This window comes from Bubalus kerabau, chromosome 15 (genome assembly GCF_029407905.1).
Source record: "Bubalus kerabau isolate K-KA32 ecotype Philippines breed swamp buffalo chromosome 15, PCC_UOA_SB_1v2, whole genome shotgun sequence".
Classification (NCBI taxonomy): Eukaryota; Metazoa; Chordata; class Mammalia; order Artiodactyla; family Bovidae; genus Bubalus; species Bubalus kerabau.
The window spans coordinates 23,213,682-23,238,329 of record NC_073638.1 but is presented as its reverse complement, the minus strand read 5'-3'; the positions used below and the strand labels follow the sequence as shown (position 1 = coordinate 23,238,329).

Sequence of the window (24,648 nt, the reverse complement as noted above, 5' to 3'; positions counted from 1 at the left end):
CTGTCTCTGAGGCCGATCTCCTTGCACTGAGCAGGTGGCATCACTTCTCTGAGCCAGGCTCTCTGGCTTGGTGCTCTGTGGCTGCTGTGAGTCTGTGTGATGCTTTCCTCTTGAAAATAAGATAGCTGGAATCACAAAGATGCCCTTTCTCTTTCAACCTTTCCTTGGAACAAGAGCAGAAGCTTCAGGTTAAAGATATACTTAAAAGATGGAATGTGTTTCCCATTTGCAGCCATAGTCATATTCCTTCCTCCAGACTTTGCAATACACAGGCTGGAGGAGAGGAAAAGAGTTGAAAGGAGGAATGATCGTTACAAAGGTTTTTTTTTTTGTTTTTTTTTTTTTTTTGAGCACTTAGTATATATCATAGAGAAGGAAATGGCAACCCACTCCAGTATTCTTTCCTGGAAGATCCCATAGACAGAAAGCCCTAGTGGGCTACAGTCCATGGGGTCAGACATGACTTAGTGACTGAGCACGCAGGCAGTATATACAAAGCAAGAGCCATATATTGCCGAACTTAAGCCTCACAAACTACACATGACTCTAGGAACACCCCTATTTTACAGATGAAGGAGTGAGCCTCAGAGGGGTTAAGTAACTTGGTCAGATTCCCACAGTTAAAACATGGAGGAACCAGAATGATTCAACCATGCCTGAATCCAGAGTCCATGATCTCAACCACAACACTGAACTGAAAGTGACGGTGGGAAGGACTGTACTAAATAGTCTTGCCACTTTAGAAGTAAGGGAGGAGAATTAAATAAACCAAAGAGTTTGGTCATCACTTACTAAATACCTATTTATTTACAGTTTATTTAATGTCTATTGTGTGCTTGTTTGGGGGGATATAATACATCAGCCTTGTTCCCATGGAGACTATCATTAAGTGGTAATACAATGGAAATACAACTATCATAAGAGGTAGCATGATCAGTGAGGCTACCCAGATGGCTCAGTGGTAAAGAATCCTCCTGCCAATGCAGGAGCCGCAAGAGACTCAGGTAAATTTGAGTCTGGAAGATTCAGGTTGTGGAATTCAATGTGTGATTCAATCCCTGGGTCTGGAAGATTCTCTGGAGAAGGAAATGGCGACCCACTCCAGGATTCTTGCCTGGGAAATCCCATGGACAGCGGAGCCTGGCTGGTGGGCTACAGTCCATGGGGTTGCACAGAGTCAGAGGCAACTCAGCAGTCAAGCAAGGACAATCAATATTAAGATAAGATTGTGCATTACAAGAGCATGAATTAGGTGCCTCTAATTGTATGTGTGAGGCCTAGGAAAGATGAAGTCATCTTTTAATCTGTTCTTTCCAGTTTTATTGAGATGTATTTGACAGGTGATATTGTTTAAGGTGTATAACACATTAATTTGGTACACTTACATATTACATTTACATATTACATTTAAGGTGTATAACACATTAATTTGGTACACTTACGTATTGTAAAGTGATTACCACTGGTAGCATTAGCTAATACCTCCATCCTGTCACATAATTACCATTTCTTTGTGTTATGAGAACATTTAAGATCTCTCTTAGGATCTTTCAAGTATATAATGCAGTATTATTAGCTATAATCACCATACTGTATATTAGATCCCCTTGATCTTACAACTGGAAGTTTATATGCTTTGAATAATGTCTCCCCATTTCTCCTATTCAGCCCCAGGTTACTAACAATCTAACTCTCTATTTCTATGATTTCAGTTTTTTTTTTCTTTTTTAGATTCCTCATATAAATGATAACATATCATATTTATCTGTCTCTAACTTATTTAACTTAGCATAATGCCCTCAAGTTTCACCCAAGTTGTCTCAAATGGCAGTATTTCCTTTCTGATGGCTGAAATATATTCCGTACATTCTCTCTCTCTTTCTTATTGTTAGCAAATCTCAGTGGTTGACTAATGCAAGGGGCTTAGGGGAGAGAGAGGAATCAGAGATAGTACTCAAGTTATTGCCTTAAGAAACTATGTGTTGGTAATGAGATGCTACCCTGAAACAGGGAACACAGAAAATCTGGGGACAGGCCATGGTTCAGGCTGGGCCACGCTGTGTGGTGTGACTGTGGAGTGTCCAGGTGGAGATGTCTAATAGGCAGTTGGATGTGAGGTAGAGAGTCTAGAAGAGCCACTTGGAATCTCCCGAGCTTGATACCAACTGAGATCCTGAGGATGTCTGGGTTCACCCAAGATGGATATTGGTGAGAGGAGAGCTGATGTGTAACACCTGACCCCCATGACCACTCCCACTTTCCCAACATTCTGGATGAACTGTGTCTTCAGAGAGGAATCAAGTTCCTTGGTGCTACATTTGGGCTCATCACTCTGATCCTCCCTGAGTCAGGTATTTTCAGTTCTTCTATACCCAATTCTAGACCTTTGAGATTGGGCTTCCCTGGTGGATCGGACGGTAAAGAATCAGCCTGCGACGGAGGAGACCTGGGTTCGATCCCTGGATTGGGAAGCTCCCCTGGAGAAGGGAAAGGCTACCCACTATTCTTGCTTGGAGAATTTCAAGGACAGAGGAGCCTGGTGGGCTACAGTCCATGGCGGGTCACAAAGAGTCAGAAGCAAGTGAGTGACTTTCACTTTAATACAGACCTTTGGGATTACACTGGGAAGATCTATTAGCAGCAGGATAATTCTAGAATTCCTTCCCATATCTCCTAATTCAGAAATGACAAGGACTTGCTGAATCTAGCAGTGATGCTGGTGGGCTTCCTAGCTGTTGCTATCTGCCCCAAGGATCTTAGCTCTTTCCCACTCTGCTCAGTTCTCTTTTTGTCGGATCCAGGTTGCAGTGGAGATTGAATAAATTAGTTGCTTATCCCATAAAGAGTCCTGTTGCTTAAAGAAGGTTAGGCATAGCCTGCCCTGTGCATTGGAATTGACTTTGATGGTTCTTTCCTGCTTCTAGCTCTAGCCCTTTTCTCCCATTCTGCCTAATACCATCAATCTGGTCAAGGGTGGCCAGGGCTTCTCATTGTGTCTGTCCTTGACCAAGACAGATTTTCATGAAATTACATTTCATCAAAACTTACCTGTTCATTTTTTTTTTCATTTTCTTATTTCACTTCTCCCTTCTTTCCAGACAGTTCCTTAATATGACAGAATCCTTTGACTAATATCTGAGTCCAGCAGCAGCAGACCAGGTGGGAAAAGAAGGGTTGTTGAGATGTACCAGGAAGCGGTGCTATGAATTAAGTCTAAAGGTCAGTTAAGGCTAAAATCAGAGAAATGAATATCAAGGTTAATAGTTGGGAGAATCAAGAGCAAGGTAGACCAGAATTAAATAGAAAATATGATGTGATGAAGTGAGACCAACCCCTACCCTTCTATCAGGAAAGAGATTTGAGGATCAGAAGGAGTCTAATAGGACCTGGTTCCTGCTATCCCAGTGGTTCAGGCCCAGCCACTCACAGCTAATGTGATGGCTTTTATAATGTAAGCCAGGCTCAGAAAGGGGTCAAAAGCTGCTTAGCCCAGTCATTCAAGGGTAATTTTTCTGCAAGAAGGAAGGTCAAAGACACATTAAAGGGAAGGGTCTGCTTTCTTAGGTGGGGTCAGACAGGGGAAAAATATTAGTGTTTTTGCTTTGAAGATAACTAGCAAGGAAGAGCAGACTGTGGTTAGAGCATTCACTCCTTCCATTCCTCATGAAACTAGAAGAAAACTTTTGTTTGCATTCTATTGAACCAAAGACTCTTGAGTTTGCAAGACACAAGAGGCAAAAGAGGAGAGACATCTTCCTTCAGTGAAGCAGAGGTGGTTTCCAGAGGGAGGAGCATGGGATGCAGATTAGAGAGCTTGAAAGAGAGGGTGCAAGAGGTCACCCAAGTGGGGAAGACTTCTGAAGACACGGGCCTCCTTTCCTTGGATGATGAAGAAGAAGCAGCAAGGTAGGACGAGTTATAAGCTAGTTATCCTTCCTACAGCATGCTAGGCTGAGAGATCTATCTGAGCTTTCAGCAAAAGAACTGTAGCTCAAAATCTGTTATATCTGGAAAGACTGGTAAGGCGGGAGGCGTCTAGGGAAAGGGCAAGGGGTATTGGACAGCTCCACAGGGGGTACCATACACACAAGGTTCACTGTAGTTGATTCCTTCCAGTTTGGTGACACAGCAGCCTTGAGTAAGGGAGAGCACTTACTTCCTGTTCAGCTCACGGGTGTGGTGGACACCCATTGGTATGGTCTGCCCAGCAATATTTTTTCCTTCTTTGAGAAAGAATGCTGATTTGGGGTGTTGAGTTCTCTCTCCCCTTCCACTCCATCCTTTCAACTCCTGACTCCCTGAAGTTTCATGAAACTGTCTATCAGTGGCTCAAACTAGTCAATCTCTCCTTAGAATCTGAACTGTGAGTAGAAATACACAAGATCACAAATTGTTGGCGTTGATGTATTTTTTATGGCAGCAACCTGAGAAGATTGTTTATTACATCTGTGGCCACTGCCAGCCTTTTGTGATACTTACAAAAGGCACACAGCAACGGGATTTGAGACATCTTTGAGCAAAGAAAAAGGCACCCTTTTTTTCCAGGCAGACAAAAGCCTATACAGAGAGACAAGTCTTGATGATCAGAGGGCGGGTTAAATCCACTCTAATTTGCCCGCTCAGTTGGGTTACCCTGATGACTTTCATCCTCCTGTATCCATGGAGTTGTCCTGCTTTCTGTCCTTCCTGAAGCCAAGTCGCTCAGATTTTCTGTGTGTTCTGTAACTATCGTACACCCTTCAACTTAAGTTAGCCAGAGGGGGTTTCTGTTGCTTGTAGTCAAAGAACACAAAAAAGATGCATGAAGGTAAAATGGCAGAGACAGGGTTGAGGGCACCCCAGCCTCCACTGTAAGGACTTAACTGAGGCAGCATTGGGTATTAACAGTATTAAAGATATTTATGGAGTACCAGTGGCCAAGACAAACAGAGGCACAGAGGATTATAAAAGTTAATTCTCTTATTTTTCTTCGTTAATCTATGTGAAGAGAACACACATCTCTTCAAGGCAGAAGAAGAGGGATCCTGCCAACTTCCAGGTGACCCATGGCCTTTGTACCTATTGAGAGGACAGATAAAGGAGGAGATGATAAGGAACTGTGCCAGGTTCACATGAGCCCAGGTGATCTGAAATCACCTAAGATACCTTCTTGCTCTAGACTATAAGAGTATTTATTTTCATCATGAGATAGTCAGTTCCAACAGGTTAATGAGTTTCCCCCTCCTCTCATGACATAGTTTTACTATATCAGGGCATTTTGTGAGCTTAATCTGAATTAATTCAGGACAGTTTTTTCTTTTCTGTACATTTCCCTGCTTCTGACACCCTTCCTTTCTTTTCTATCTCCCTTTCCCCTTGATACTCAATGTAGTAGGAAGGACTGCCTACAGTATATGGCTTTGCAGGTGATCAGATCTAGATTTGAATACCAATTTGAAGTTTACTCACTATTTGACCTTAGGAAAATGATGTACCTTTCTGAGTTTTTTTTTTTTTTTTTAATTTGTAAAAGGGCGTGGCATCTGCAATGGATGTTTATTGTCTTTGCCGTCTAATAACTGTTCTTCTTTCTTTTGTATCAGGAACCTAATTTTCTTTTGAAAATCCCCCCCACTGACACACAGCCTGGTGTTTTGCAAGGGTAGGGGGCACTGAGGTCACACTCTTTCTCTCCAGAGATGCACACGTGATCCAGGCTTGTCCTGGTAGCAATGGGCATTGTTGTAGAATCGAAGGCACAGTGGTAAAGAATCTGCATGCCAGTGCAGGAGACACAGGAGACTCAGGTTCAGTCTCTGGGTTGGGAAGATCCTGTGGAGGAGGAAATGGCAGCCCACTCCAGTATTCTTGTCTGGAGATTCCCATGGGCAGAGGAGTCTGGCACGGGCAAGCTATAGTCCATGGGTTTGCAGAGAGTCAGACGCAACTGAGCATGCATGCATACATGTGGAACCTAAAAAAAAAAGATATAAATGAACTTATTTACAAAACAGAAATAGACTCACTGGCATAGAAAGCAAACATGGTTACCAAAGGGGGAGGGGAAGAAATAAAAATTAGGAGTTTGGGATTAACATATGCACACTGCTATATATAATATAAACAACGAAGACCTACTGTAGAGCACAGGAAACTGTATTCAGTATCTTATAAAAACCTATAATGGAAAAAAATCTGAAAAAGAATCACTTAACTATACATCTGAAATTAACACATTGTAAATCAACTACACTTCAATTATAAAGAAATACATAAAAGTAGTGGGCATGGTATCTCCCAATACAGTGATTGGTTCATGGGGGATCATGTGACCCTATCCACACCAGTAAAAATTGGACCCAGCACTTGAATTCAAATTATCTAGAAAGAGATTTTAATTTCCTCTTGAGGTAAGTCTGGACTGCTCGGATCTACTGAATTGAGGAATGCTGTCTCAGAGTGATTTCAAACCAGAAAAAGCAGAGAGGAGAGAGGAAGAGTAACCAAGTCCTGAGGACATCATCTTAGCTGTTCAATCCAAAGGAGCCTGACACCTAAAATCCCTGGACTGGATTTTTTCAGTCACATAAATCGATCTACCTCCCTCATCTTTTGTTGTTGTTGTTGTTAGCCTGTTAGAGTTGTGTTTTGAGATACTTGCACTTAAAAGCATTATGATACTGTTTATTTTGAACGGTTTTGATATGAATTAGAATTTTTAAATGAGTGTTTGGATATCATGGCCAATATTAACAGTGGCCTTGATTATTTTCATTGTTCTTATCATTGCTGGTATTTTCACAGTTGCTCCAGAGTCCTACCCCTCCTCCCTCTCTGCTCATCCAAACTGTCTGGAGAGACTGTGTGGGCAAGCATTTTTAGGACTGGGACAGAACCAAGGCAGAGGAGGTCTGAGGTTCCTGTGTCCCTCCTCGATCACAGGGCTGACCTCCAGGCAGGGAGCAGAGCTCAGAAGCTGCTGCTAAGTTTCAGTTTCTCTCTAGAGACCTTGAGCAAGGGACCACCTGGAGTGTATGCCTCATATCCCTCCAGCCATATCCCTTACCACATCCTGGACTGGGGACCTGGGATATTGGGATGGGAGTGGGAGCTGGAATTGAACTTGAAATGAGCAACATGCTAATTCCAGTTTTTTCTATGAGAATGGAGGCAGCAGGAATGCAAATCGAGAATGGGAGGGGGAGGGGTGTCTCTTCGAGGAGAGCGTGCTAGGGCTCCTGGCAGAGCAAGGCTGCCTCGTGCCCACAGCCCCTAATGCTATTTGATCTGCTCATTAGCAAGTATGAAACATGGGGAGTCCAAAAAGGAAAAAGAAAAACAAAACAAAACTCCGCAATGAATAAACTAACAGATGGAGACTCCTTTCAATTTGCACTGAAACCACCCCAGTACCAAGGACTTTGTTTGCCTAACAATGGAGACTGGGGATGGAGAAGGGTCCCTGCTGCAGAGGCTCATGGGAAGATCCCAGATCCCCTCCCCTCCCCTGTCCCTATTTCTGAATGGGGACCAGATGGATATTCTTGTTTTAAAGCTCTTTTCCCTTGGGCTCCTCCTGATTCAATCTCTGATCCAGAGAATGAGGTTCTCTGGGGGAAATGAGGCTGGCATTGTGGGGACTGGAGGGACGATGGTGTGCAGCAGAGGGGGATGAAAAGCTATGTGGGAGCTGAAAGACAAGGTCGGGGTGGCCCTTCCCACTTCCACACACACACACAGAATGAATCCTGGCATGAAAGCGAGGTAGCTGGGAGCTGGTATTCAGATATCGTTCTGCCTGCAGCATTTCCACTGTATTTCCTGCTTCCAAAGCCTGGATCCCCAAGCCTTGCTCTGCATTGACTAGCTGTTTTGATCATCATCAGTTGACTTTGAATCTCTAGCATTGAGATTCCTCATTTGATAAATGGAAATAAGACCAAATGGACCTTGCCACTGCCGCTGTGAAGCGCATACCAGTTTGAATGGCGAAGTTTCTTGTAATCCTTGCAGTCTGTCCAAGTTCTCATGTTAGTGACCATCATTGTTGGGGTCCAGGGTGTCACTGACCTCCTCCCTACTAGGGAGGTGCACACAAGTGTCTGTGTACAAAGAACAACCATTGAATGGGAAAAGAAGAATCACTTGATTAAACAGCATGGCTGTGTCAAACATTAGCAAAAACTGACTGGAGACTGTGGCTCGGGCCAAATCTTGAAACTGATTCCTGGGACACAGATCACACTTGCCCTGACCTACAGGGAGAGAGAGTAGGAGACTAGACTGACCTCCATGTATATTCATCTGATCAGCCACAGGGCGTGGGGTGGAGGCCTGCCTCTGCCTCCCAGGTGCAAAACGAAACAGGAAGAACCAGAGTGGTCAAGCCTGGTTCTAAAAAGATCCAAGTGTGTATGTGTGTGTGCGTGTGGGCTAAATTGCTTCAGTCTGTATGACTGGGTTGCAAAGGATTCTGTGCGACTCCATGGACTGTAGCATGCAGGCTCCTCTGTCCATGGGATTTCCCAGACAAAAATACTGGAGTGGGTTGCTATTTCCTTCTCCAGGGGATCTTCCTGAACCAGGGATTGAACCTGTATCTCTGCATTGGCAGGTGGGTTCTTTACCGCTAGCACCACCTGGGAAGCCCTCCAAGTGTGTATATAGGAGAAAAATTGTTTTTTCCAACATTCTCTTTGGTTCTGTTGCTCACCTGGTAATAAAGCTGACATAAGACAGGTTAAACAGGAGAAAAGCATGGAACTCTTACGTAATATTTTTATAGCACACGGGACCCTTTATAGGAAAATAATGGAGACCTGAAGAAGTGGTTAGGACTGAGGGCTTACCTATCTTTTTAAACAAAGAATGGCAAGCTTGCAGAGAAGCAGCAAGATGCAGAGATCTTGAGAGCCAGAAACCTCAGCTCAGCCTGGACTAAGGCCCAGGTGCTACTGGAAGGATCTGTGGGAACAGCTTACAGTCTCCTTTGTGGGGAATGGGCAGGACAGGGAGGCCATGAGGGAGTCAGGCCTGGAATTCAGGTCCACCTGTCAAATGACCGATAAATCAGTGGTGCTAAAATGAAAAGGCTGCCCTGTTGGACAACTTCCTCTGTCGTTTCTTTTCCATGGAAAGAAAATGAATATTGATTCTGTTCTTGGCTCCATGCTGAGGCCCTTCAAATGACTATGATTGAGTTTCCACAATTTAGTGGGTAACGTGCAGGCATTTAGGGGTAATTGCATCTTCTCAGAACTCCACCTTTCAATTGTAAGTCTGGTAAGGTGAGTGAGAGCATCCTGGGATCTTTGCAGGGGAGCAGAGAGGAACTTCAAGTCTCAGATGCTGTTAGACTAGTCTCCTGCATTCTAGAGAGGCAGGCTTTGAACCTGAGACATCTGAAAATTGGCACAAAATTAGGTTTGCCAAGATGCTACAGAATAGTTCCCATGGATCCTTGGAAAGGTGAATCGTTTTGTCAAGGAGGTGTGGACAGCTTGGCAGAACCTCTCAACTTTTTAGTGAAATATTCCTGGTAGAGAATAAAAGAGAATCCTTAGAGTTCTGGGATGTAACCTGAAGCTGCCTGTTTCAGGCACAAATTATTTTTAATTTGCTCCTAGAGCACCAGAAAAATTCTTCAGAATTTTGCATTCTTCCTGATAACCTATATCTGTTTTAATATAAAAATAACTGAATCAATGATCATCCAGTAAAGTTGATAGGAGAAGTAAAACATGTATTTATACTACAACTTGAGGCTTGGTGCCCTATTCCCTGAGGTTTGTTATCCTGAGAAGCACATCCCTTGCATAATATCTGCAGATACGTGGACCCCGTGATTCTAAGCTTTGTGGAGGCCATTACTGTTGTGTACTTGCTTCATGCCTGGGTCACCCTCTCACTGGGGATGAGAAAGGGGTGTGTGTACTCTCACATCTCAGACTTGTCTGAATTCTGGAAAGTTGTCCCCTTGGGGAAATCAGAGGCATTGTGGTACCCCATCTCCAGGCAGGGACACCCTTCTTTCAACCTGTAAAGTAATAAAAAGATATACATTGGTCTCTGTTCCCAGTTCCAGGCACAGAGCTCCCTTTTAAAACCCCTGTAATTTCCTAAGTGATAATAATACCAGGAGCATCTCTTGTTCTGGTATTTGTCTTTGACCCCGTCCCTGACACAGCACTCCAGAAACCCTCACAGTTTCCTAGGTGATGGGTGTATCTTTTATCCTAATGAGGCAATGAGACTGTAGAGGTGGCAGGGGGGCTTCTGGATGGCTCTTGAATGAGGGCTCCTCACCAGAAAGACCAAACCATGATAAGAAGCTTGGCATTTTCAAGCTTAGCCCCCATTCTCTTGAGAAGGGATAAAGGCTGAAAATGGAATTCATGATTGATCCTGCCTAAGTGGCTTTCCTGGTAGCTCAGTCGGTAAAGAAATCGCCTGCAATGCAGCAGACCTGGGTTCGATCCCTGGGTTGGGAAGATCCCAGGAGAAGGAACTGGCAACCCACTCCAATATTCTTGCCTGGAAAACTCTATGGACAGAGGAGCCTGGAGGGCTACAGTCCATGAGGTCACAGAGAGTTGGACATGACTGAGTGGCTAATACAAACACACACACCTAAGTGATGAGGCCTCCATAAGATCCCCGAAGTACAGGGATTCAGAGAGCTTCTGGGCTGGGGAACCCATGGAGGTATGGGAGGTGGTACACTTGGAGAGGGCAGGGGAGCGCCACCTCCTGCCCCACACCTGGCCTGTGCACCCCTTCCATCTGGATGCTCACCTGGTCCTTTATCGTATCCTTTTACAGGAAACTGGTAAGCACAAACTGTTTTTCTGAGCTCCATGTGCAACTCTAGCAAATTAATCAAACCCGAAGAAGAGGTCAGAACCTCAGATCTATAGCCAGTCAGTCGGAAGCACAGGCGGGGATCAGGGCCTGTGATTGGCATCCGAAATGGGAGGGGCATCTTATAGGAGTAAACCCTCAACCCGTGGAATCTGATCTGCCTCCTGGTAGGGCAGCGCCAGAGTTAGGTTGAATAGGGCACTCAGCTGGTGGCACAGTGGTGGGAAGACAGGGAATTGCTTCTTACCGGGAAAACTCTCCACGTACTTGGTGACCAAAAGTGTCAAAAGTGTTCTGTGTGAGCCGTGAAGGAGACTCTCAGGGAAGAGAAATAGGAGGAAAAAATGGGTTTCTCTCTGCATAGGAAGGACAAGGCTGAGTTTTTCCATCATAAAGTCCATACAGACAGGGTCACAAGCACTGAGAAGGCTCCGAGATGAACTCCAAGGCGAGTTCGCTGTGGGTTTTGATGGCATGGCCGCTTCTCTGATGAGCCATGAAAGCCGAATGTACATCAGTTACCAGTAAGGAGGGGCAGGCAGAAGAGGAAGCAGAGTATGCGATTCATGAAAACAGATTATATTTTGTTTCTAAAATCATCCCCCTTGTGTTATATATTATGAGTTTCCATAGTTACAAGTAGAAAAGGTAGAGAAAGGAGTGGAGTGTCATTAAAAATGCTGACTTTTATATCAAAAGTTACATCTGATTATTCCCTACCCCACCTCCTGCCCCCAGCTACCCTCTGCCAACTCCCACACACATTTGGGGAGAGAGTCGAAAGGGCTAGGATAGGAGTGAAGAAAAATAGAGATTAACTTTGAGGCCATAATTCCTTCTGTCTGCAGGTTACTAAAAATGCCCCAGCTGTTTGTTCAAACTATGCTCTGCAACCCTGTGCCAGTTAAATGGCTGAGTCTGAGGACCCCAGGAGGAAGTGGGGTGAAGGTACCCCCTACATATATATGTATATATATATATGTATAACACACACATATATATATATATATATATGTTATATGAGACAGAGCCATGCTTGCTCAAAAGTCCAGAGAGGAAGACCCAAGCCCCTTGAACTTGGGAGCACAGCCCGTCCAGCCCTTATGCAGCAGATTCTTGGGGCATGCTTGCTTGGTCAGGTTGTCATTGCTGGGAGTCATTTCCACTCTCCCTGTCATCCCTGGTCCTGCCTGGGCAGCTGGGAATGCAGGGCCTGTGTGCAGCTCTTGGGGAGACAGCATTTCGTTTCAACCACACGGGGCCGGGGGATCTGGCATAATGAGGTATAGATCTGTTTGGTCTGCACTGCAGGGAACCACCAGTACAGAGTGGATTCTGGTTGGAGGCAGCCTCCTCACCTGGATAGTAACCCTGCCCTAGGGCTCCGAAAGCAATCACGGATGCTGTGGGAGACCCCCATCCTCCTTCTCAGGTTCTGACACTACGTCTTTTTCAAGTACTATAGGCAGTGTGGCGGGGGAGAAGAAAGCAGAATTTGGTCTCAGACGGTCTGGGTATAATTCACAGAGAGGCACACAGTGGACTGTACCCCACAGGACCAGGGGGAGGAATAGCTGGGACATCTGGGGCTACATCCAGGTAGCGTCAGGGCAAGGGAGTAGCCTGGGGGAGGAGTTAAGGAAAGGAGCTCAAGCCCTAGCTGTTTTCAGTCCCAGGCACCTGTACCCCCAGATCCTGGCCTAATGGCCGTGTCCCCAGGAGAGCTGGCACTGTGCCATGAGGAGAGCGTGGACCCCCTCCTCTGTGAAACTCTGTGTCCCCCTCTCCCTCCAGATAACTAAAGCTTCCTCCACTCCCAGGATCCAGCATTTCCGTACTCATCTCTTTCCCCCAAAAGACAGAGCTCCCCGAAGGCAGGCCTGTATTATACTGAGTAACTGAAAATAAGAGGAAATTGATGACTGTTTGGTAAATGAAGGAATCACAGAAGCTGGAAGAAACAGGTTGTGCTGATCTGAAAACCTGATGGTTCATCTTTGGCTTTCTGGGCACTTGGTTCCCCCAACATTTTCATAGCTTTTCCTCCCTAAAGTAGAATGTGAATCTGCACAGTACACCCTGAGAAATAAAAAGCTCATTGGTATTAGCATAATATTTCTTACATTTCTATAGAGTTCTTCACATTTTCAAGTCACTCTCATGTTCATGATTTCATTTGATTCTTAATAATTCAGCAGAAAAAGACAAAAGGAAGCTGAGATTCAGGGAGAAGGCAAGGGACTTGTCCAAGACCGTGTAGATCACTGGCAATGAATCCAGAATTAGAATTCTAACCTTGTGGTTTCTGTCCAAATACCCTTGAGGGGAATCTACAATGTCATTTACCAAACAACACCTTTAAGAGGCTGTGGGGAGGACCCACCAGGTGTGCAGTGGCAGCCACTTCACTCATTCATTTTTCATGAATATTTTCTGCACTACTCCCTGGACCATGCATTGCCATAAGTGATGAGAGTATAACACAGCTGTGACTTCAGGGAGCTTAGGGTCTAGTAGGGGAGGCAGATGCATAGGTTGGACTTGAAGGACTGAAGATCTCAATGAGGTCTAACAGCAGAGTGGTAGGATGAGGGAGGGGAAAAAAATTCATCTACTGGCATTTGCATTTCTAAAGGTGGGAGAGTTATATGATGAGAAGATCCAGAGTGTAGCCATAGGAGGGTTGGTTGAAGCTAATATGGAATGGAGCTAGTGAGTGTTGTTGGAGTTGATGATGTCAAGGAACTTTAGAGATAAGACTTTGGATGGATAGTTGGTATAGATGTGAAACAGCATGGTGACAGGAGCTGAGAGGAAGAGATATTTCTGAGCCAGCTAATAAAATCTGTAATGAATGAGGGGAGTGAAAGGAAGATGGAGGACAAGGGTGACAAAGATGAATAAGAGAGTTAAAGGACAGTGAACCAGATGACCTAACTTTCAAAGAGAGAGGCCTTTTTGCAAGAGGGTGCAAAAAGAGGGTTGTAAGGAAGCCACTGGATTGAACTGGTGTTATGGACTGAATATGTCTCAGTTCAGTTCAGTCGCTCAGTCGTGTCCGACTCTTTGTGACCCTATGAATCGCAGCACACCAGGCCTCCCTGTCCATCACCAACACCCGGAGTTCACTCAAACTCACGTCCATCGAGTCAGTGATGCCATCCAGCCATCTCATCCTCTGTCCTCCCCTTCTCCTCCTGCCCTCAATCCCTCCCAGCATCAGAGTCTTTTCCAATGAGTCAACTCTTCGCATGAGGTGGCCAAAGTACTGGAGTTTCAGCTTTAGCATCATTCCTTCCAAAGAAATCCCAGGGCTGATCTCCTTCAGAATAGACTGGTTGGATCTCTTTGCAGTCCAAGGGACTCTCAGAAGTCTTCTCCAACACCACAGTTCAAAACCATCAATTCTTCGGCGCTCAGCCTTCTTCACAGTCCAACTCTCACATCCATACATGACCACAGGAAAAACCATAGCCTTGACTAGACGGACCTTTGTTGGCAAAGTAATGTCTCTGCTTTTGAATATGCTATCTAGGTTTGTCATAACTTTTCTTCCAAGGAGTAAGCATCTTTTAATCCCACCCCAAATTCATATGCCAAAGCCCCATCCACCAGTGCAATGGTATAAGGAGGTGATCCTTTGAGGGGTAATTACATATACATAAGGTGGAGCCCCCATATCGGTATTAGTGTCCTCATAAGCAGAGGGACCAGAGTTCTTTCTCCAAGTGCACGCACCAAGGAAAGGTGAGCATGTGAGCACACAACGAGCAGGCAACTGTCTGCAACCCAGGAAGAGGGTTCTCACCAGACGCCAAATCTGCCAGTACCTCAGTCTTGGACTTCTGAGCCTCCAGCACTATGGGAATTAAATGTCTGCTGTTTAATTCACCAAATCTACAGTATTTTGTCATAGCAGCCTGAGCTAAGGCAATTGGTAAATCTACTCTATTTTTTCAGAATTGGCTAAGGAAAAAAAAGTGACTAAACACAACACAGGTATATTTCTTACTCACATTGCTTACCCAACACTGATCACCCAATAACAAGGGGAGGATGGAGCTCTGCTCCATGTGGACATCAAAGAACCCCGGTTGACAGAACTCCCTGCATCTTGAAATGTATCATCTGAAACAAGTGACCTCCACCGTCATGATTGCAAAGGAAGAGATCTCTGGAGATTGGTGCACTGAAGCTTAAATATCCTATGTCACTTCTACTCACAGTCCCCTGGCCTACTCTAGTCAATGGCCCCGGTCACCTGCAAGGGGGCTGGGAAGGTGGAAAATGTGTGAATGTTCGGTGAGCGACAAAGGTCTCCTGGCTATTCCTGTAGCAGACTCTACAGACTTCTTTCATTCATTTATTCAATCACTATTGGAGGGCCCGTTTGTGCCCATTTGTGTGCTAGATGCTGAGCATACAAAGTTAACGAAATGGTTGTGCTTCCTTTCTAGGGAATTCTGGTCAGATGCTGATGCCTCCCTGTTTTCTTAGTGCCCAGGCCCGAGCCGTCTTTGACTATCTCCTTTCTGATTAGACTCTAGGCTGTGACTCCTGTTAAGATCACCCGCTTGCTATTCTAGACTCAGCTTTTTAAATGAAATCTCTCCTAGGCTACACGTTACACTGGGTAGAAGAGGTCTAACTCTGGTTCTGTGAGGCTAAAAATTTCCAGATTTTCAGCCTCAGGGGTGCTGGAATGAGTAGTTTGGGGCCATGAGGTTTCCACCGATGAAAGATGGGACTGAGATCCCCTTCAGGTAGATGTGTCCCTGGGTTACTGACCTGAGCAGGATCTTCTCCCATCTTCTCAGCTGCCTAGGGTGGAGTGGTAGGTGGCATTTGGTGAGCCAGGTATGGCTGCATTTCAGGTTTGCTGCCTCTAGGAGCGTAACAGGATTTCATGGGCCATAATTGAAAATCTATTAACTCTGGAAACCAATATCACGCAGAAACCTCCCCAGCCCTGGCCATTCTGCAGTGAGCACTCCCTCCCCGTTATTCCTATAAATCACCGGACAGAGAGGCTGGGAACCAATCGATGAGAAGAAGTTATGCCACAGCATTAGATTTCATCATACACAACTTGAACTATTACTTTTCTGTCTTGTGGTATGAGGAATCATGAGAATTAATAGTCTTCCTCTTCTCTGGTGATGGGTTTATGACGCAGTGTTACCTACACTCTATTCCTTCCTTAAAACCATCAATTAATTTTGGGTACTTACAACTACTCAGTCATTTCCTGAAATTAGCAAGTCCCCCCCGCTACAGAGTCTTAATGGGATTTTTAAATAATGGTATGCTTTCCCAGTTTTGGCTTCTTTCTAAAGCCTAATTCAGAATAAGTTTCTGCCTCATTAGACTGCTCCCTCTGACCTTCTCCCTAGACTTTTCTCGGCTCCATGTTCCTAGAGGATATCAAGTATTCATCCCCAGTATGCCTCTTCTCTGTAAATGCCCAGGATGAGCAAGCCTAAACTCAGGGTGATTTCAGAGTCATTGTCCTTCTCTGGTTCTCCCCAACCCCTGGCTTTGAGAAAGTCCTTTCTGAGCTCTAACTCCTTTGAAAATAAAACAAAGGAGTGAAATCCCCTGAGCGAATAGCTCTGGGGATACCCCTTGGGGCAAATCCCAGTCCTTGAGGACTACAGTGCACACAGGTCGGCTATAGGTCAGCTGGGCAGACGGGAGTGGAAGGCGAGGTGGCCCAGCACATGGAGGTAATGCACAGACATTACGGAGCCAGGACATAAGAATATGTCTCAGTGTCTCCGAGACAATCAACAAACGTCACTGAGGATCTTCTATGTGCAAAGCATTGTGCTGCTGCTGCTGCTGCTAAGTCGCTTCAGTTGTGTCTGATTCTGTGAGTCCATGGACTGCAGCACACCAGATCTCCCTGTCCATCGCCAACTCCCAGAGTTTACTCAAACTCATGCCCGTTGAGCTGGTGATGCCATTCAACCATCTCATCCTCTGTCATCCCCTTCTCCTCCTGTCTTCAATCTTTCCCACCATCAGGGTCTTTTCCAATGAGTCAGTTCTTCCCATCAGTAGCCAAAGTATTGGAGTTTCAGCTTCAGCATCAGTCCTTCCAATGAATATTCAAGACCGATTTCCTTTAGAATTCACTGGTTAAATCTCCTTGCAGTCCAAGGACTCTCAAGAGTCTTCTCCAACACCACTGTTCAAAAGCATCAATTCTTTGGCGCTCAGCTTTCTTTATAGTCCAACTCTCACATCCATACATGACTACTGGAAAAACCATAGCTTTGACTAGATGGACCTTTGTTGGCACAGTAATGTCTCTGTTTTTAATATGCTTTCTAGGTTTGTCATAACTTTTCTTCCAAGGAGAAAGCGTCTTTTGATTTCATAGCTGCAGTCACCATCTGCAGTGATTTTGGAGCCCAAAAGAATAAAGTCTGTCACTGTTTGCACTTTTTCCCCATCTATTTATTTGCCACTAAGTGATGGGACCAGATGCCATGATCTTAGTTTTCTGAATGCTGAGTTTTAAGCCAACTTTTTCACTTTCCTCTTTCACTTTCATCAAGAGGCTCTTTAGTTTTTCTTCACTTTCTGCCACAAGGGTGGTGTCATCTGCATATCTGAGGTTATTGATATTTCTCCCAGTAATCTTGATTCCAGCTTGTGCTTCTTCCAGCCCAGCATTATTCATGATGTACTCTGCATATAAGTTAAATAAGCAGGGTGACAATATACAGCCTTGACGTACTCCTTTCCCAATTTGGAACCAGTCTGTTGTTCCATGTCCAGTTCTAACTGTTGCTTCCTGACCTGCATACAGATTGCTCAAGAGGCAGGTCAGGTAGTCTGGTATTCCCATCTGTTTAAGAATTTTCCAGAGTTTGTTGTGGTCCACACAGTCAAAGGCTTTGGCATAGTCAATAAAGCAGAAGTAGATGTTTTTCTGGAACTCTCTTGTTTTTTTGATGATCCAACAGATGTTAACAATTTGATCTCTGATTCCTCTGCCTTTTCTAAATTCAGCTTGAACATCTGGAGGTTCACGGTTCATGTATGTTGAAGCCTGGCTTGGAGAATTTTGAACATTACTTTACTAGCCTGTGAGAAGAGTGCAATTGTGTGGTAGTTTGAGCATTCTTTGGCATTGCCTTTCTTTGGGATTGGAATGAAAACTGACCTTTTCCAGTCGTGTGGCCACTGCTGAGTTTTCCAAATTTGCTGGGCATATTGAGTACAGCACTTTCACAGCATCATCTTTGGGGATTTGAAATAGCTCAACTGGAATTGAGCTCCTTTAGCTTTGTTCATTGGAGAAGGCAATGGCACCCCACCCCAGTACTCTTGCCTGGAAAATCCCATGGATGGAGGAGCCTGGTAGGCTGCAGTCCATGGGGTCGCTAGGAGTTGGACACGACTGAGTGACTTCACTTTCACTTTTCACTTTCATGCATTGAAGAAGGAAATGGCAACCCACTCCAGTGTTCTTGCCTGGAGAATCCCAGGGACGGGGGAGCCTGGTGGGCTGCCGCCTATGGGGTCGCAGAGTCAGACACGACTGAAGCGACTTAGCAGCAGCAGCAGCAGCAGCAGCAGCAACTTTGTTCCTAGTGATGCTTCCTAAGGCCCACTTGACTTCACATTCCAGGATGTCTGTCTCTAGGTTGGTGATCACACCATCGTGATTATCTTGGTCGTGAAGATCTTTTTTGCATAGTTCTTCTGTGTATTCTTGCCATCTCTTCTTAATATCTTCTGCTTCTGTTAGATCCATACCGTTTCCTTCCTTTTTTGTGCCCATCTTTGCATGAAATGTTCCCTTGGTATCTCTAATTTTCTTGAAGAGATCTCTAGTCTTTCCCATTCTGTTGTTTTCCTCTATTTCTTTGCATTGATTGCTGAGGAAGGCTTTCTTATCTCTCCTTGCTATTCTTTGGAACTCTGCATTCAAATGGGGATATCTTTCCTTTTCTCCTTTGCCTTTGCTTCTCTTCTATTCACAGCTATTTGAAAGGCCTCCTCAGACAACCGTTTTGCTTTTTTGCATTTCTTTTTCTTGGGGATGATCTTGATCCTTGCCTCCTGTACAATGTCATGAACCTCCATCCTTAGTTCATCAGGCATTCTGTCTATCAGATATAACCCCTTGAATCTATTTGTCACTTCCACTATATAGTCATAAGGAAGTTGATTTAGGTCATACCTGAATGGTCTAGTGGTTTTCTCTACTTTCTTCAATTTAAGTCTGAATTTGGCAATAAGGAGTTCATGGTCTGAGCCACAGTCAGCTTCTGGTCTTGTTTCTGCTGACTGTATAGGACTTCTCCATCTGTAGCTGCAAAGAATATAATCTATCTGATTTCGGTGTTGACCATCTGGTGATGTCCATGTGTAGAGTCTTATCTTGTGTTGTTGGAAGAGGGTGTTTGCTATGATCAGTGCGTTCTCTTGGTGAAACTCTATTAGCCTTTGGCCTGCTTCATTCTGTATTCCAAGGCCAAATTTGCCTGTTACTCCAGGTATTTCTTGACTTCCTACTTTTGCATTCCAGTCCCCTATAATGAAAAGGACATCTCTTTTGGGTCTTAGTTCTAGAAGGTCTTGCAGGTCTTCATAGAACTGTTCAGCTTCTTCAGTGTTACTGGTCAGGGCATAGACTGGGATTACTGTGATATTGAATGGTTTGCCTTGGAAACAAACAGATCATTCTGTCGTTTTTGAGATTGCATCCAAGGACTGCATTTCGGACCCTTTTGTTGACTGTGTTGGCTGTTCCTGTGGACTTTTGCATAAACCAGAACCCCATCACTACTTTCCAATCCTACTAGATCCAGAGTCTGAGCCACCAGGCAAAATAGCACAAGTTCACAAATGACTGAACAGCTGGAAATGTGCCCAGGGGGCTCCTAGCACCTGCCACCTTCTTCTGAGATTTTTTTTATCTCAGGCAGCAACCAGGTTGCCTGAGGAGCTGCCATGTGACAATGAGTTCCTGCACCCAAGTGGAGCTGATTGGTTGAGGTGAGCACGTTGACTAATGAAATATGTCTCTTTACCCTGGTTTTTTGTTCTTTGGCCTGAAAGAGTGGAAATTCTCTGTTTTTGAGGCTCGACAATGAGATGTGTATCTTGGGAGCTGCCTGTAGCCATGTTTCCTATAACCAGACTGGAGAAGTGAAGGAAGTGAACTCGCAGAGAGAGAGGACAGCATGAAGCAGAGACCAGGGAAGAAGAGTGATTCAAGATGCAGAGAGAGTCCTGAGGAAATGTGAGCCCCTGGTTAGTCATTCCTAAACTCCAGCTGGGTTTTAGGAATCTGCTCTTGGGTTCCAGAAGACATCCCAATGTTCTTACATTAAATCCTCCATTTTGCTTCAAACAACTTGAGTTGATTAAGCATCTGTCACTTTTATTACAGAGTGTTAAATTGATCGAAGCACACTAGGCTACATGCAGAATTTACAAAAGAGCTATCTGGAAATCCATTATCATAACTCTCAAAATCCCTCACCCACAATGAGGAGATCACATATTATCCGATTGTTGGAAATCAAGAGGATTTTAGACAAGGATGCCTGAAGGAGGCCATGCTTGGAGCTTCCCCTCCCCTCAAGGGGGAACAGTGGAGGTTCCTTTCCTGCACCTCAAATCACAGGAAAGCACCACTTGGAGTGCTTGTTATTTTCCCACAGTTAGGGGACCCAGGACACTGGCGTCTGGCTCCTGCTCATAAAACTTCAAAGGCAAGAAGGCCCGACAGGCCACTGTATTATTTGTGAAGCTAATGAAGTTGCCGCTGCATTGGGGCTGGACTGTATGTTGGGGTTTATGAGAGCAAAAGAGACAAGGGTGTTTTCTATGGACCCTGTAGGCACTGATGGGAGACAGATCTGGCCTGAATCCACTGCCAATGCCTGAGGGGGTTGTAATGGAAATCCCATGGGGAGACTCTTGGTGGAGTGGGCCTAGGGGTGGGTGGCCAGTGGGAAAGTGATGCAGAGTCTGAATCATGGGGATGCCAGCAGCGGCTGCCAGTGGGGCATCTGACAAGCCAAGAGGACACTCACAAGAGGGAAGCCGGCTTTAGACACTCTCCAGTCCCAGGGCCCTTGAAGATGTTTCACTGCAGGTCCTTCCTGTCAAGAGAAAACTTTCCTGCTCTTCTCACCTGCCTTCCCTTCCCATTACTCCACACCCAGAGGGGTCAGAGGAGGGTGCTGAGCAGAGAGGGATGACTGAGAAGATGAAGGATGCGGACAGCACTTCCCGCTCTCTTGTCCTTTGGCAGGAGCCGGCTGAGGTTAAGGCAGGAAGGAGAAGGGTTATCTTTAATGACAGAGACAATGTCGTATGTTACCACTTTCTCTTCGCTTTCCTTCCTTCCGAGGCCCACTTCTCAGCCCCCCTGAAGTTAGGTAGGACAGTATGATGGGTTGTGGGGAAAGACACATGAATAAAAATGATGTGTCATATCCAGATGGAGACACAGAAAGGTCCCTGTGGGATTCTCTGGGATCTCTCCCCGAGAGACGTGAAACCACAAGATCAAAGTGGCCTAGATCCCAGAGTCACCACGTGGAAGACAACTCTCTGGGAAGGTCTCCCCACCTCCACTGCACACTGATGAATCAGAAGTAAAACGTATGCATGGATCCCTGAGCTTTTAGGGTCATTTGTTATCATGGCAAAAACTTAATGTCCTAACCACTGTATCTTTGTACATTGAACTGGACACCTCAAATTATTGAGTTTAGATACTGTGTTGGTGACTTAAAGTGACTTATAGTCTCTAAGAATAAACAAAAATGTCAAAAATGTTATCCAGTGACAAGGGAAAGAACTATTGAGCAAGTTTAAAGGAATAGTGGCAAATAAACAAAGTTTGTCTTTTGAATATAACTTCATGGCAAATAGATGGGGGAAAAAATTGAAACAGTGACAGATTTTATTTTCTTGGGTTCCAAAATCACTGTGGATGGTGACTGCAGCCACAGAATTAAAAGACGCTTGCTTCTTGGAAGAAAAGCTATGACCAACCTAGACAGCATATTAAAAAGCAGAGACATCACTTTGCCAGCAAAGGTCTGTATAGTCAAAGCTATGGCTTTTCCAGTTGTCATGCATGTTTGTGAAAGTTGGACCATAAAGAAGGCTGCATGCCAAAGAATGGATGGTTTTGAATTGTGGTGCTGGCGAAGACTCGAGAGTTCCTTGGACAGCAAGGAGATCAAACCACTCAATCCTAAAGGAAATCAGTCCTGAATATTCATTGGAAGGACTGATGCTGAAGCTGAAGCTCCAATACTTTGGCTACTTGATGTGAAGATCTGACTCATTGGAAAAGACCCTTACACTGGGCAAGATTGAGGGCAGGAGAAGGGGGAGGCAGAGGATGAGATGTTTGGATGGCATCACCAACTCAGTGGACATGAGTTTGAGCAAACTCTGCGAGATAGGTAAGGACAGACAAGCCTGGAGTGCTGCAATCCATGGGGTCACAGAGTTGGACATGGCTTAGTCACTGAACAACAACATGGGTCCTTTTGACCCAATGCTGTGGTTACTCTTGCAATGGGAATAACAACTCTTTCCTCATATGTAATTTGCCTCCTGTAAATTGCAAACAACTTGGCCTATATCAAGTGTTTAATAAAAGTCAGCTTCTTCCTAGGGAAAAGACTGGGAGAATGTGAAAATAGAAATGTAGTCAACAGAACAGAAGCTATGGGATGTGGATGAAAACGTCACTAGCTTTACCCTTCTGCTCAATACAGGACATTTCTAAGGGTCTAATCCCTTCTAGAAATGCTAAAAATAAAAACTAAAATAATTAAAAAAATTTTTTTTAATTGAAGTCTAGGAAAACCTCTGAAGTTTAGAAAAAGAAGACTTTCTTAAGAAACTCATGAAAAGAGAATCACTACTGGCTAGCTGATCTTAGGCAAAATAGTCAACCTCTCCAGATTCAGTTGTTTCACTTGGGCTAGATGACCTAGCAGGCCCTCTGTGCTCTAACCTCCACTCTAGAATCAGACTACTCACGGGAAGAGGGGAGGGGTGGAGTGTTTCAGCATAACTGTGTACCCTTAGGTGCATGGGGGACTTCCTTGGTGGCCCAGACTGTAAAGAATCTGCTTGCAATGAGGGAGACCTGGGTTTCATCCCCGGGTTGAGAAGATCTACTGGAGGAGAGCAAGGCAACCCACTCCAGGATTCTTGCCTGGAGAATCCTCATGGACAGAGAAGCCTGGTAGGCTACAGTCCACGGGGTCTCAAAGAGTCAGACACGACTAAGCGATTAACACTGTGACGTTCTCTCTCTTATGTGCATGAGGTCAACACATTTGGGAAGGGAAGCTGGGCTGGAGAAATCTATGGCTTTGGGCTCTGGCCATCCAAGCCCACTAACACTCTTAATCCTCCGGCCCAAAGTGTTTTCTTGTAAAGCTGTCAGGAAAGTACATCTCCCTATAGCTGGCACTGACGCAGCCTTCCAAACTCCCCAAGCCTGGCCATAAAGTGGGTTTGGGTTCAAAGCTGTGCGTGCGAATATAACACAAATATTTATCCTGCCCATAAAACACTGTGACAAGCTGCCCAGCGGAGCCGGGCCCCATGGTCTTGTAAGGTGAAGACTGGCTACAGCAGGCAGCTCACGCCCTGGGGCCCACACCGGGGAGCCCTGTTCCGAAGGGACCCAGCTGTGAGGAGCATTTGCTACAGCTGCAAAGAGCAGATTCTATTACAGGGCTGTGGTGTGTGTGTTTCTTGCTGACTCCTTTTCAAAGAGCTAAATCAATATCAGGCCAACCAGAAGATTTCCAGGGATATAAACCGTGGGGCCAGGTGGGCGCAGGGAGGCTTCTGCCATGTGATCAGCAGAGCGGAGCCCTCCGGGAGGACCCTCGTCTGCGCTGGAGTCTGTGCTCACCACGCTGGTGAAAGAAGCAGAAATGTGAGACGGCTCACCCCTACTTTGATTACCACCTCCATGTCACATGGATGCTCGAGACAGCTGTGGCTTGTGGTGGTTGGGGTGGGATGAGGGAGGTGCTGTGGGTGTAAGTGGTGAAGGACAAGGCAGGGGCTTCCTGGCACACACACCTTGGAGATAACCCTGCCCAGGGCTAGGGGAAGAGGCCTGCTCCCTCTCCTCTGACAGGGGCCGCTGCTCAGGGCAGGATTCTCTACTGATCGCTGTGGACACCAGCGGTCTACTCAGCAGTGACGTGTGTGTTGGGGGGTGGTGGCGCTGGAGAGGTAAACAGGACCCACCTTACGGAGATGAATGGGCTCTAGCCACCTTGTCAGGTCTCGGGGACCACCCCCAGGCAACCACGCCCACCCCCTTTAAATCATTCTCCCAAGTTGCCCGAAGCGCTCACCTCTAGCTGTAAACCCAGAGTCTGAGACAACTCTTCACTCACTGTGAGTTGTCAGATCCTTTTATCTTTCACGTACTCACGCAACAGACTTTTGTGAGCGCCCACCAGGGGCCTTAACCTCAGAGACGGTGCCCAGCAGGGAATCTCTGGAGAAAAGGGAGGGCAGAGATGCCCCCAGACCCTGGGTACCTGCAGGGCCAGGAGGCCAGCACCCTTTCCTCACCCTGAGCGGCCCCGATGGGGAGGCCCCCTGTTGGGGGCGGAAGGCAGCCGCACCCGTGGCACCCGAGTGAGCTTTCAGCTCTTTGGCTCATTTCAGACCCCCCGATTGGCGCTCATCCATGTAACCTGGGGCTCAGACATGGAAGCCGGCAGAGACAGGACCTTGTGGAGGCTGGTGGGGATCTTAGAGAGGGGTTCCGACCCTGTG

The 24,648-nt window shown here is 45.6% G+C and overlaps 1 long non-coding RNA gene across 1 annotated transcript; it reads left to right on the top strand.

The window, feature by feature from the left end:
• The first annotated feature begins 3,802 nt into the window (after positions 1-3,802).
• Positions 3,803-20,189, top strand: LOC129628886 (uncharacterized). Its single transcript, XR_008702960.1, has 3 exons — positions 3,803-3,906; positions 19,781-19,854; positions 19,941-20,189. It is a non-coding gene; the product is annotated as an uncharacterized LOC129628886 (long non-coding RNA).
• The last annotated feature ends 4,459 nt before the right edge of the window (positions 20,190-24,648 follow it).